Source organism: Mesoplodon bidens, assembly GCF_964165515.1.
Source record: "Mesoplodon bidens genome assembly, chromosome: 16".
Lineage (NCBI taxonomy): Eukaryota > Metazoa > Chordata > Mammalia > Artiodactyla > Ziphiidae > Mesoplodon > Mesoplodon bidens.
The window spans coordinates 33,600,539-33,612,579 of NC_138173.1; the positions used below are offsets into that span (position 1 = coordinate 33,600,539).

The window sequence follows — 12,041 nt, forward strand, 5'->3', positions numbered from 1 at the left end:
ACAGATAGAGACTATGAATCATAGTCTTAAATCGTGTTTGCTTTTACTGAAAATAGATAAAACTAGTCATATTCAAAGGCATGAGTATATTTTTCACATTATATTTGATTGTACTTATATAATTTCATTTTTGATAGCTAACATATGCATATGGTTCAAAATTGTCATTCCTGTCCCAGTGACATAGTCCCCTTCCCAGAGACAGTCAGTGATACCAGTTTCTGGTATATGCTTCCAGAATTGTTTATGTATGCACAATTACATATACAGGTATCTCACACACCTGTATAGTTAATGTTAATGCCTGTACATTAATGGTAATGTGTTATTAACATTAATAATACAGTCCTGAAAATCTGCAAGAGAATGCCTATTTTTATCATTCTAATGCATCTTGTGTCATGTCAACCCGCAGACCCCCACTTTCCTAGATCATATATAAACCACAGTAAAATGTTTATATATGTAACATACTATCATATTAGGATAAAAATTGCTTAAAACATCACCTACTAATCACCAATAATAGACTTACTAACAAACCTTTGCTTTGTATGCCTGACTAGGGCATCTTCAGGCACTGACTTCAGAGAAGCAGATGACTTTTGTTGACACTTGTGAGCATCCCAAAACGTGTACATTTGATTCTTAACCTACCAATTGTGTCTGCAATATAGCTTGAGGCTTTCCCAAGCATTGTTTTGTTAAAATTGTACTGAGTTTGGGCGATGTAAATATGTTATTTTTCTCTATTAAAAAGTGTTGAGATATGTATATATTATTTTTTCTATAAGATTTCTGTATTAAAAACTAGGAAGTGTACTATCAAAAAAACAAAAACAACAACCAGGAACTGAGAAGTTGCCTTTTACTATCATTTTGCACAAATAAGTATGCTGTATACACTATTTGTACACTTTTTAAAGCTTGTTTTATACACACAATATTACCAGTGGTTGTCTCTGGGTAGTTGGACTTTGGGTAATTATGTTCTTTTTGTTTATCTGGTTTTCTGTATTCTCTACATCTTGCAACGTGAAAAAAATATTTCTAAGGATGTATATATTGTAAAATTTTTAAGTAACTAGTTCAACTTTTAAAAAGTCACTTATGTGGACTCATTCCTCAAGCCAGATGTCATTATGTTTAAGTCCAACTCAGCCTATTCTTAATCTATGATTATTAACAGAACGTGATTCTACATATACATGGTCTCCCGATGAATCATTTCTACTTTTAATTAGAATTAATTATTGACAATTACTGTGATAACTTTAATAATGTGAACCTTAGGATGTTTACTTCATCATGTATTCCACCATTAAAATGCAAATAATATCCTTAAACAAGAGTTTCACACTTTCACTTACAGCTAGTTAAAATAATTTTGCCTGTTTATCAAAATCTAAAAGAAAACTTTGGACACTCAAATCTACAATTCAGATCCACAAATAAATAACACAATGAAAACTGAAAGCACTTTCCAAATCAACTAATGCAAACAATATAAATCTGAGGTCATGATCCAGGCAAATGGCTGATGAATGACTATAATACACAATCAAACAAAATCAAGGAAGATCAAATTTGAATTAGAATGTAAATGAAATAGAATTTCAAATAATTTAGCAATGTTTTTGCCTTCATAATCAAATACAATTTTGCTGACAGCATAATTAGAAACTACCCTTGCCCTAGAGTCAAGTGGATGTAAAGATAGAGAAAATGCATTTTGTGATTAAAAAAAGATTAGGAGCTGAGGAAGAAAAGCCTACCTCTTTTTCCCCAAAGTAGGAAAAATTTGCATTAAAAGACTGATTGTTGATCAAGGGTCAAATATCTACTAAATCTGGTCTCCTCTAAAGTCATCTTGGTCCTTCCCCATGCTGCTAGTGCATTCTCTTGCCTCTGCTCAACAGCATTTCTCGACTGGCCATTCTGGATCAGTGCCTAAGTTTTGACACTGCCTAGATGAGCAAGGTTAATTTCCTATAGACAGTAGGTATATGGAGGAAAATCAGAAATATTAGCAGGGCTAACCTGTCAGTCTAATAAACAAAAGAAGAGAGGACAAGGAGAAAAGAAAAAAGAGTGAGGGAATGATTTAAGTGAAGATATCAAAGCATATAATAAACAGTCCACAAGGTATAAACCAACTGGCCAGAGAGGGTATGCAGTGCCACTTAAGGGCCGGAGAAACTTCTGTATCACTCAAGTTGGAAGCCTTCAGTCATGTGCCATTACTTCTCCACCTAGACTTGGATCCAAATAGTCCAATCTGCCAGAAATGTGAGGTATTACAAATTTAGGTTGGAAGACAGGCATCTAAACATGCAATGTGATAAATGTTAAAGAAGAGGAGAGTATAGGATGCCCTGGAATACATAGAGGGGGCAACTAATATGAATTTAAAAGAAACATGGTTTAACTGAGGCTGAAAGGATGGGAAGAGGGTAGCCAGGCAAAGAGAAGGGAAGGGTTTTTCTGTCTTAGAGAGGGAATGGATTCTGCAAGTGCCCAAAAGCAAGAGAATTGTTAAAGAGAAGTGAATTTAGCATAGACTTGAGGAGAGTAGTGTTGAGCAATGAGATAGGATTGGACACCATCAGGACACTAAAAAATCTTGTATGTCACATCAGGGATAATGGAGCCACTGAAAGTATCAGAAATTAACTTGAAAAAAATCACTTACCAATGACTGGCTCTATATAATTTTACTTTTAGACTAGACACAAGACAATTTAAGCTAGAGGATAATTAAGAATTTTACAAAGCCCCAAGAACATTGTTATAGCTTTTAATCATCACTGTACTTTAGATGAACATGGTATATCCTGCAAATGGCCTTTTAACTTTATCACGGGGCATTTATTTATGATTTAGCTCCTTCTCATGAAAATACTGTATCTTTAAAAAAAATTCTGATTGTTTAGATTACAAAAAAATAAATGCTTATTATATTTTAGAATTGCTGGGAGCTTAAAATTTTGAAGACTCATTTCATAAATAAAATGTTTTCAGCACATACTTTATATATGAATGAACAAAAATACTTGAATATATAGAATAAAAATACATGTGAATATATATAGCATATGTTATGTACATAATAGTACATAATTTCAAAGAAATTATATATAATTATATATTTTGTATAAAATATATACATTATAAAGTATAAATAAAAATAGAAATTAAAAAATAATGAGCAGAAAAAAATTAGAAATCAAAATTCTAATAGAAGAAATAGAACCTTCCCAAGGGACTTGGAAGACCCACTCTGGAGACAACTGTTATAACCCACATAAAATCTTCTGAGTTCTGATTTTTTTTCATATACACAAATTCTTACTTGAAGAAATAAAATATTGTGTGGGGATTCTTAAATTCAGGCACACTTTCCCAGAAAATTAATCGTGTTCATACTATTTTGATTACAAAAGAAAAATTCCAACCACAAGAATCACTGAGGTCACCATTTACTTTTGAATGGATTCAGTATCTTATGTTGCCACAGGAATTTCAAACTTGTAAAGTTGTATGACGCTCTCGAAGCCTTATGTTTCTTACTGCAAGAGAACAGATAGATTTTAGTATTAAAAATTAAACCTAAGGACCTCGATAAGAGAAAAATAAAGAAGGTAAGAGGGGAAAAAAAATGCGGTAAAAAGGACCATCATTTAAAGCCCTCCAGAGGCTTCCTAGTTTAAAATAACTCAGTACTGTCTTTTCTGGACTGAGGACCTGCATTTGAACACACCACTGAAAACCCTGGTGTGGTGGACAGACCATGGGTTCTTGGGTCAGCCTGGTTTTGATCCAGCTCTGTGTGAAATTAGGCAAGATACTTAACCTTTCTAAGCCTTTGTTTCCTTATCTATAACATGGGTATGAGTGACACCTACCTACTAGGATTGCTGGATGGATTAAATGAAATAATGAAATAATGTATGTGAGGTGTTTAACACAGTGCCTGGGCTGTAGTAAGCACTCAGTAAATACCCGCATAATTGTTCAAAGAAATAGAAGTATACAATGAACAGAGCATCACCTTTTCTGACAAAAAGCCCAGGGTTAACATAAAATATAAACACTTTTTAAGCTTTTGTTCTTACAGAATTTTGTTTTTCTTATTATCACAGTGTACTTTCAAATGTCTGTCTGAATCAAGGCCATTTCGTTTAGATTAAAAACTAGAAATAGCAGGCTATCAAACTTGCTTTCTGCAAAGCAGCAGGCAGAGTCCTGAGGGCCCAGGATGCGGAAGAGATAAACATAATTAAGTGGGAAGGGCAATGATTAAGGCAGTCTTAGCTTATGCTAGGACAGGTCTTGCTAGTGGAAGGGCAAATGAGGTGATAATTTCAGTTCCTAAATACTAGAGCAAGAAGCTGTGAGACGGTTGTTAGGAGAGAAATGAGAAATAGTCTCAAGGAGAAAGAGGGCTGGAAAAGTACAACATACACAGGCTTCTTTCCTAAATCTAATATTTGCCTGTGTGCCTTATCACATGCCACATGCCATGCTAGGCATTTTCACAAACTGTCTTTATCTGCGTATTTTATAGATTAAACCCTAAGGTTCAGAGATTATAAATTGCTTGCCCAAGATTATACAAAGAAAATAGAAATTACAGTCAGTGGTGGCATATGTTGTTTGTAGTGATGATTATCATAATATGGGTCAGGGACATTAGAGAGACCAGGCTCAAAGGAGCTGAGCTATGGAGAAAGAGTCTGCTCCCAGATTTTTAAGCAGCAGTTTTAGGATCTTCCACTTGACTGATAATAGCCAAATTTGCATTGAAAAGTCAGTGAAGTAAAGAGATAAAAACACTGAGACTTCATGTGGGTGATTTGTTGCTACAGAAGCCACTTGCTTGGTACCTGATGGTTACAGGCTGAACAGTTCTTGCTTTTTGTCCAGGAAATGCAAAACTGAAGGAATGCAGATTTGCCAGGCAGGGAAATAACTCATTAAGCTCATAATATGATAAAAAGAAACAGGTTGTGAGAGAAAATTTTTAAATAGAGTTTTTTTCTGAACAATCTTATTTAGGTTTATATCATTGTTTAATAATAAAGTTTTATGCCTCGTTGTCATCTATTTTGCCTACTGATTGCACAATTTACAGTCACTTTGGGATAGGGGTCCTGAGGCTGATTACTAAAAAGCTGTGAAAAGTTTTATCCTTATCCACAGTTAAAGCACCCAAGCACTTGAGCTATCTTTCAGAAATATTTTCAGATTCTATAGATACTAAAAAAACTCTGCTTCTGTGATGCTGTGGAAATAGATTGGGTATCTAAAGCCTGCACTGTAGAGACTATTTCTCACCTACTAAGATTGTGCCTATAATTAGTAGATACTATCACCAAGATGGTGGAATTTAGGCTCATCTATTGGGGCCTATGTAGTACAGGAACCCTAGGAATCAATGACTAAAAAGTCCGGATTTAGCTTTTGTTATTTAAAAAAAAATCTTAATTAAGCCAGACACAATAGGAGAAATCTTGTCTGATTCCACTTACATGAGGAACCTAGAATAGACAAACTCAGAGAGACAGAAAGTTTGGTAGTTATCAGAGTCTGGGGGGAGAGGAGAGATGGGGAATTATTGTTTAATGGATACAGAGTTACAGTTTGGGAAGAAGAAAAAATTCTGGAGATGGATATTGGTAATGGTTGTACAATGATGTGAATGTACTTTATGCCACTTAGCTACATATGGTTAAAATGGTATGTTTTATGCATATTTTATTTACCATAATAATGAAATTCTTAAGCCACAGCAATAATGCCAATAATACCTACCAGTATTGACTATTGCACTGGACAATGTGCTAAATGCTTTTCATGCACTCTCTTAGTTAACCCTTAAGGTAAATACCAAAGAGAATGAAACACAAAAGCTTAATTCATATGTCTAGGCTTCACACAAATAGTAAATGGTATAGCAGGCTTTGAACCTGGGTCTATTTACAAAGCTCATGATATACCTACAACATTATATATATGGGACTTTAGAGAACTTTTTAAAGTTTATATAAAACTTTTATATTAGATTTATATTTTCATATCATACCAAAGGCAAGATTTAAATAAATAAAAAATCAAAGCTCAGTGTTCTAACACTAACAAGTGGCTTTATTCTCAGGTGATGCTTTTTCAACTCTCCTTCATCTACAGAACTTTAAACACACAGCAGAGGCAGTCTCAGGGAACAGCATCCATCTTTGTCTCTGACAGTACAGTGTAATTTTGACAATAAGATGGAAGAGGGGGAGAGTGAATTTATTCTTTCCCCTTCTGTTCCCTACTGTTGTTTCAGATCACAATGCCACTAGATGGCCTTTTTTATGATTTCAAGAATGGACTTGTTACTTTTTGATTTTGCCCTCATATCATACTCTGCTCTCAAAACTGTCCCCCCTCTGGCCTGGGTAATCCATCGGGGGCCCAAACTTCCGTAGTTTCACAAAGGTAGGCAAATGACTCCAGCAGAGACAGAATCGTTTTGAAGGAGTGAGTGTTGACTTTGCTACCACTTAAAAAAAAACCTGCCTGAAGATGAGGCTGGTACTTAGAAAACCAGAGCCAAGAAATGGAGAGAGTTGTCTTGAGGCTACTTTAAAATATCTGGCTTTTATTTATTTATTTATTTATGGCTGCATTGGGTCTTCATTGCTGCTCGTGGGTTTTCTCTAGTTGCAGCAAGCGGGGGTTACTCTTCGTTGCGGTGTGTTGGCTTCTCATTGAAGTGGCTTTTCTTGTGGAGCACGGGCTCTAGGCCCGTGGGCTTCAGTAGTTGCAGCACACGGGCTCAGTAGTTGTGGCATACAGGGTTAGTTGCTCTGTGGCTTGTGGGATCTTCCCGGACCAGGGATCAAACCTGTGTCCCCTGCATTGGCAGGTGTATTCTTAACCACTGCGCCACCAGGGAAGTCCCAAAACATCTGGCTTTTGTTCCAGGAATGCCTGGCACACAGTGAGCACTGGATTATATTTTCCTTGAAATAACATATTGTCTGACCAACTTATGAGAACTCCAAGATCTTGATTTCTGAAATGTGGCCCTGAACGCAACCTCTTCTCATTCCGCTTCTCCCATTCATTCACTGAATATTTATTATGTATCAGGTGAGACAACTCAAACAGAAGTCATAATCTGTTGTGAATGTAGCATCAGAAACATTTAGAGTATTATAGGCGCACAAAGGAAGCACCTCTGCCTCTGTGGGAAGAGCATTCCAGGCTGAGGATGGAAGGAGCAAGCTCTCAGGGGGCTATGCTTGGTGGGTTCAAGGACACCACAGAGGCCAGTGTGGCCTGTCTCCTTTGTTTCCGCCTTTCTCCCCTTGTGAAGGTGGTTATCCATGCAATGTGCCCTTTAGTTTATCTTTTTCCTTTCTTCCTTGGAGAGAAGATCGCTTTCACTCCTAAGGTTATGAATAGATGACTTCCAACACAAACCGTCAGTCCTCATCTCTCCACACAACTCCAGACAAGCATTTTCAATTGCTTTCATGAAACCTCCACTTGGATTTCCTCCTCATTCCTTCAGATCTACATGTTCTTCAAAGAATTCATCATCCTCTCCACCCCAAACACACCCAACCAGCTCCTCTTCTTGGTAATACTTTCCTTGACAATGGCCCATTGTTACTGAGTCAGTGAGGCTTACAACTTTGGAGTCACCTTTCCTTCCCCCTCCCTGGTATCTCATGTGTAATCACATACTCAGACCATATGGCAAACTGTCCAAATTCCAAGGATGGCCCCCATCAAAGTTCTAAACCAGAACGAACATGTGTAATTGGGCAATCATTCTCTGTCTATTGCAACCAAGAGGAAATTATTATTATTTTTTTCCTTTTTGACTCACCTGCAATATTTATTTTTACCTGAAAACTTTTATGGAGGTAAAATCTGGAAAACGACAAACCACACTTCCAGATGAGCTTCCATGGTTAATGTGTTGTGAACAAATCATTTTAAACACAGTGAAAACACTTGAGAGCAAGTGTTTATGCATCACTACACTTTGACTTAAGACAGTTGGGATTGCCAGTTGGGTTTCCCTGTGCGGTTTCTAAGGTGCCCAGGGATTCTAAACTATTCTGTCTTAATTTTATCCTGGTATTGAAGTGATGTGAAGTCTCAAAATTCACTTCAGTGCTGTACAAGGGCTTCTAAACAGCTCAATTTCCTCATTAAGACAGCACTCCTATTCTCTCCATTATTTTTTAACTTTTTATTTTATATTGGAGTATAGTTCATTAACAATGTTGTGATAGTTTCAGGTGTACAGCAAAGTGATTCAGTTATACATATACATGTATCAGTTCTTTTTCAAATTATTTTCCCATTTAGGTTGTTACATAATATTGAGCAGAGTTCCCTGTGTTACACAGTAGACCCTTGTTGGTTACCCATTTTAAATACAGCAATGTGTACATGTCAATCCCACATTCCCTAACTATCCCTTCCCTCCATCCTTCCCCCCTGGTAACCATAAGTCATTCTCTAAGTCTGGACATATATCCAGAGAAAAACATGGTCTGAAAGGATACATGCATCCCAGTGTTCATTGCAGCACTGTTTACAACAGCCAAGACATGGAAGCAACCTAAATGTCCATCAACAGAGGAATGCATAAAGAAAATGTTGTTCATAAATACAATGGAATATTACTCACCCATAAAAAGAAATGAAACTGAGTTATTTGCCGTGAGGTGGATGGACCTAGAGTCTGTCATACAGAGTAAAGTAAATCAGACAGATAAAGAGAAATATCATATGATACCACTTATATGCAGAATCTAAAAAGAAATGATACAAATGAACTTATTTACAAAACAGAAGCAGACTCTCCATATATTTTTTTTTTTTTAACTTTCAAGCATCACTTCTTTAGAAAGCATTTCCAGGAGCTGGGCCCACGTCAGTGGCGGGCCAAGGTGAACTGTGGCTGAGGTGTGGGAAGTGGCATGGAGCCGAGCCTGGGGCTGCGGAAGCGTGGGGGGACCACAGTAGAAATCTTCAGGGGCAAGAAAAAAAGGCTGGACCTCGAAGTCCCTGAGCAACTCTTCTCCTTGGATTTGGGGAGCCTGCCCCCTCATCTTTAAAAAAAAAAGAAAAGAAGAAAGCATTCCCTTATTTATCAATACTGTATTCACCCTCATGTGCTTTGTGGTACTCCAGCATTCAAGCCAAAATATTTGTCAATTCTGATTGAGAAGTAGGCAGTCCATATGAACAGTAAAAAATAATTTATCAAGAATAATTAAAATCCCATTTTAATGATTTCAAGAATTCATGGTGGTTGTTTGGCCTGATGCAACCCAGCACTGGAGCCTCCCTGGCTCTTTGGTGGGGCTAATGGCGGACTCTGGGAGGGCTCACACCAAGGAGTAGTTCCCAGAGCTTCTGCTGCCAGTGTCCTTGTCCCCGTGGTAAGCCACAGCCACCCCCCACCTCGGCAGGAGACCCTCCAATACTAGCAGCTCAAGCTTTTAAAATCAACATCTTCCCTGAATCCAAAATTATTGCTCAGATTGGTGACTCCATCTCAGTGACTTAAAGCACAACAGGCTACGAATCCCCATTGTTCTCCTGGAGAACTCAGATAGACAGTCCGCTGAATGGGAAGGTGAGAAATGAGGGGGCAGAATCCATGCTGACCATGGATCCTGTTAGTCTGGGGAATGAACACTATTACTTGTGCACAGTGATTTGTGAGTCTCAGAAACTGAAAGAAGGAATCCCAGTGGAGATCTACTCTTTCCTTAAGGACCCAGAGATTCATTTGAGTGGCTCCCTGGAAGTTGGGAAGCCAGTCACAGTCACATGTTTGGTCCCTGCTGTTTACTCATTTGAAAAGCTGGAGATAGAATTACTGAAGGGCAACCGTTCTGTGAAGACACAGAACTTTCTGGGGCCTTCAGAAATGAAGTCCCAGGAAATGAAGAGTTTGGAAGTAACCTTCACTCCTGTTGATGAGGATATTGGGAAAGCTCTTGTTTGTCAAGCTACAGTACATATTAATGAAATTGATTCTCAACCCCAAGTACAGGGGGACTACAAAAAAACTTCAAGTCTACGTCTCACCCAAGGACACAGTTATATCTGTGAATCCCTTCACAAGCCTGCAAGAAGGTGACTCCGTGATGATGACATGTACCAGTGAAGGTCTACCAGCTCCACAGATTTTTCTGGAGCAAGAAATTAGACAATGGGAATCTACAGCTCCTTTCTGAGAATGCAACTCTCACTTTAATTGCTATGAGGATGGAAGATTCTGGAATTTATGTGTGTGAAGGAGTTAACCTGGTTGGGAAAGACAGAAAAGAGGAAAAATTAATTGTTCAAGAGAAAATGTTTACTGTAGAAATCTCTCCTGGATCCCAGATTGCTGCTCAGATTGGCGACTCAGTTGTATTGACCTGTGATGCCATGGGTTGCGAGTCCCCAACTTTCTCTTGGAGAACCCAGATGGACAGCCCTCTGAATGGGAAGGTGAGGAGCAAGGGGTCCAAATCCACGTTGACCCTGAGCCCTGTGAGATTTGAGAACGAACATTTTTACCTGTGTACCATGACATGTGGGCATAAGAAACTGGAAAAGGGAATCTAGGTGGAGCTCTACTCCTTCCCTAGAGATCCAGAAATTGAGATGAGTCGTCTGTTAGTGAGTGGAAACCTGGTCACTGTAAGCTGCAAGGTTCCTGATGTGTATCCTTTTGACCGGCTGGAGATTGAATTACTTAAAGGGGAGAGTATTATGAAAAATAAAATCTTTTTGGAAGATGTAAGTAAGAAATCCCTAGAGACCAAGAGATTGGAAATGATCTTCATCCCCACCACTGAAGATACTGGAAAAGTTCTTGTTTGTCTGGAAATGGAATTTGAACCTAAACAAAGGCAGAGTACACAGGTACTATATGTTAATGTTGCTCTCGGCAATACAACCCTCTTGGTCAGCCCCTCCTCCATCCTGGAGGAAGGTAGATCTGTGAATATGACATGCTCTAGTGATGGCCTTCCAGCTTCGAAAATCCTGTGGAGCAGGCTGCTAAGTAATGGGGATCTACAGCCTCTTTCTGAGAATATCACTCTCAACTTAATGTCTACAAAAATGGGAGATTCTGGTATTTATGTCTGTGAAAGCATTAACCAGATTGGAATAAGCAGAAAAGAAGTCAAATTAATTATCCAATTTGTTCCAAAAGATATACAACTTAACAGCTTTTCCTTCTGAGAATGTCAAGGAAGGAGACACTGTCATTATCTCCTGTACGTGTGGAAATGTTCCCCAATCTTTGATAATCCTGAAGAAAAAAGCAGAGTCTAAACCTAAGTCTACAGATGGTCCATATACCATCCACAGGGCCCAGTTAGAGGATGCGGGAGTATATGAATGTGAATCTAAAAATGAAGTTGGTTTGCAATTAACAAGCATAACACTTGATGTTAAAAGAAGAGAAAGTAACAAGGACTATTATTCTCCTGAACTTCTTGTGCTCTATTGTGCATCCTCCATAATAATACCTGCCATTGGAATGATTATTTACTTTGCTAGAAAAGCTAACATGAAAGGGTCATACAGTCTTGTAGAAGCACAGAAATCAAAAGTGTAGCTAGTGTTTGAAATGTTCAGAGATACTATTTATCAGTTCAAATCCTCAATACTGCTCATCATTCCATGAGGAAAACAACAAGCTAGGAGTCCAGACTTCCTTGAATGTAGTAAACTCTTGGAAAGAATGGCTGCCTATGCCCCTTGTTGTGAGAAAGAAGCCAAAGGAAAATTTTGGCCTAAAAAATAGGCACTACCTTTGAGATGTGATAACTGGAGTAGTTTCTTGATGTGTATATGCAATAACATGACTTGGATATATGTAAAATAAAACTATGCCAGAGCAAGACTGCTTGAAATATCAGCACACTATAGTCACATTTCTAAAATTATTAAAATGTTGCTTGGACTGACTGTTATAACTTAATGCATGTTAATATTGATTGGCAGCGGAACCATGTCAT

The 12,041-nt window shown here is 37.9% G+C and overlaps 1 pseudogene across 1 annotated transcript; it reads left to right on the top strand.

Annotated features, from left to right (window-relative positions):
• The first annotated feature begins 2,171 nt into the window (after nucleotides 1-2,171).
• On the top strand, nucleotides 2,172-11,638 carry LOC308604761 (vascular cell adhesion protein 1-like; annotated as a pseudogene). The gene is made up of 3 exons: nucleotides 2,172-2,294; nucleotides 9,461-11,005; nucleotides 11,247-11,638. The product of its transcript is annotated as a vascular cell adhesion protein 1-like (transcript).
• Nucleotides 11,639-12,041: the final 403 nt, after the last annotated feature.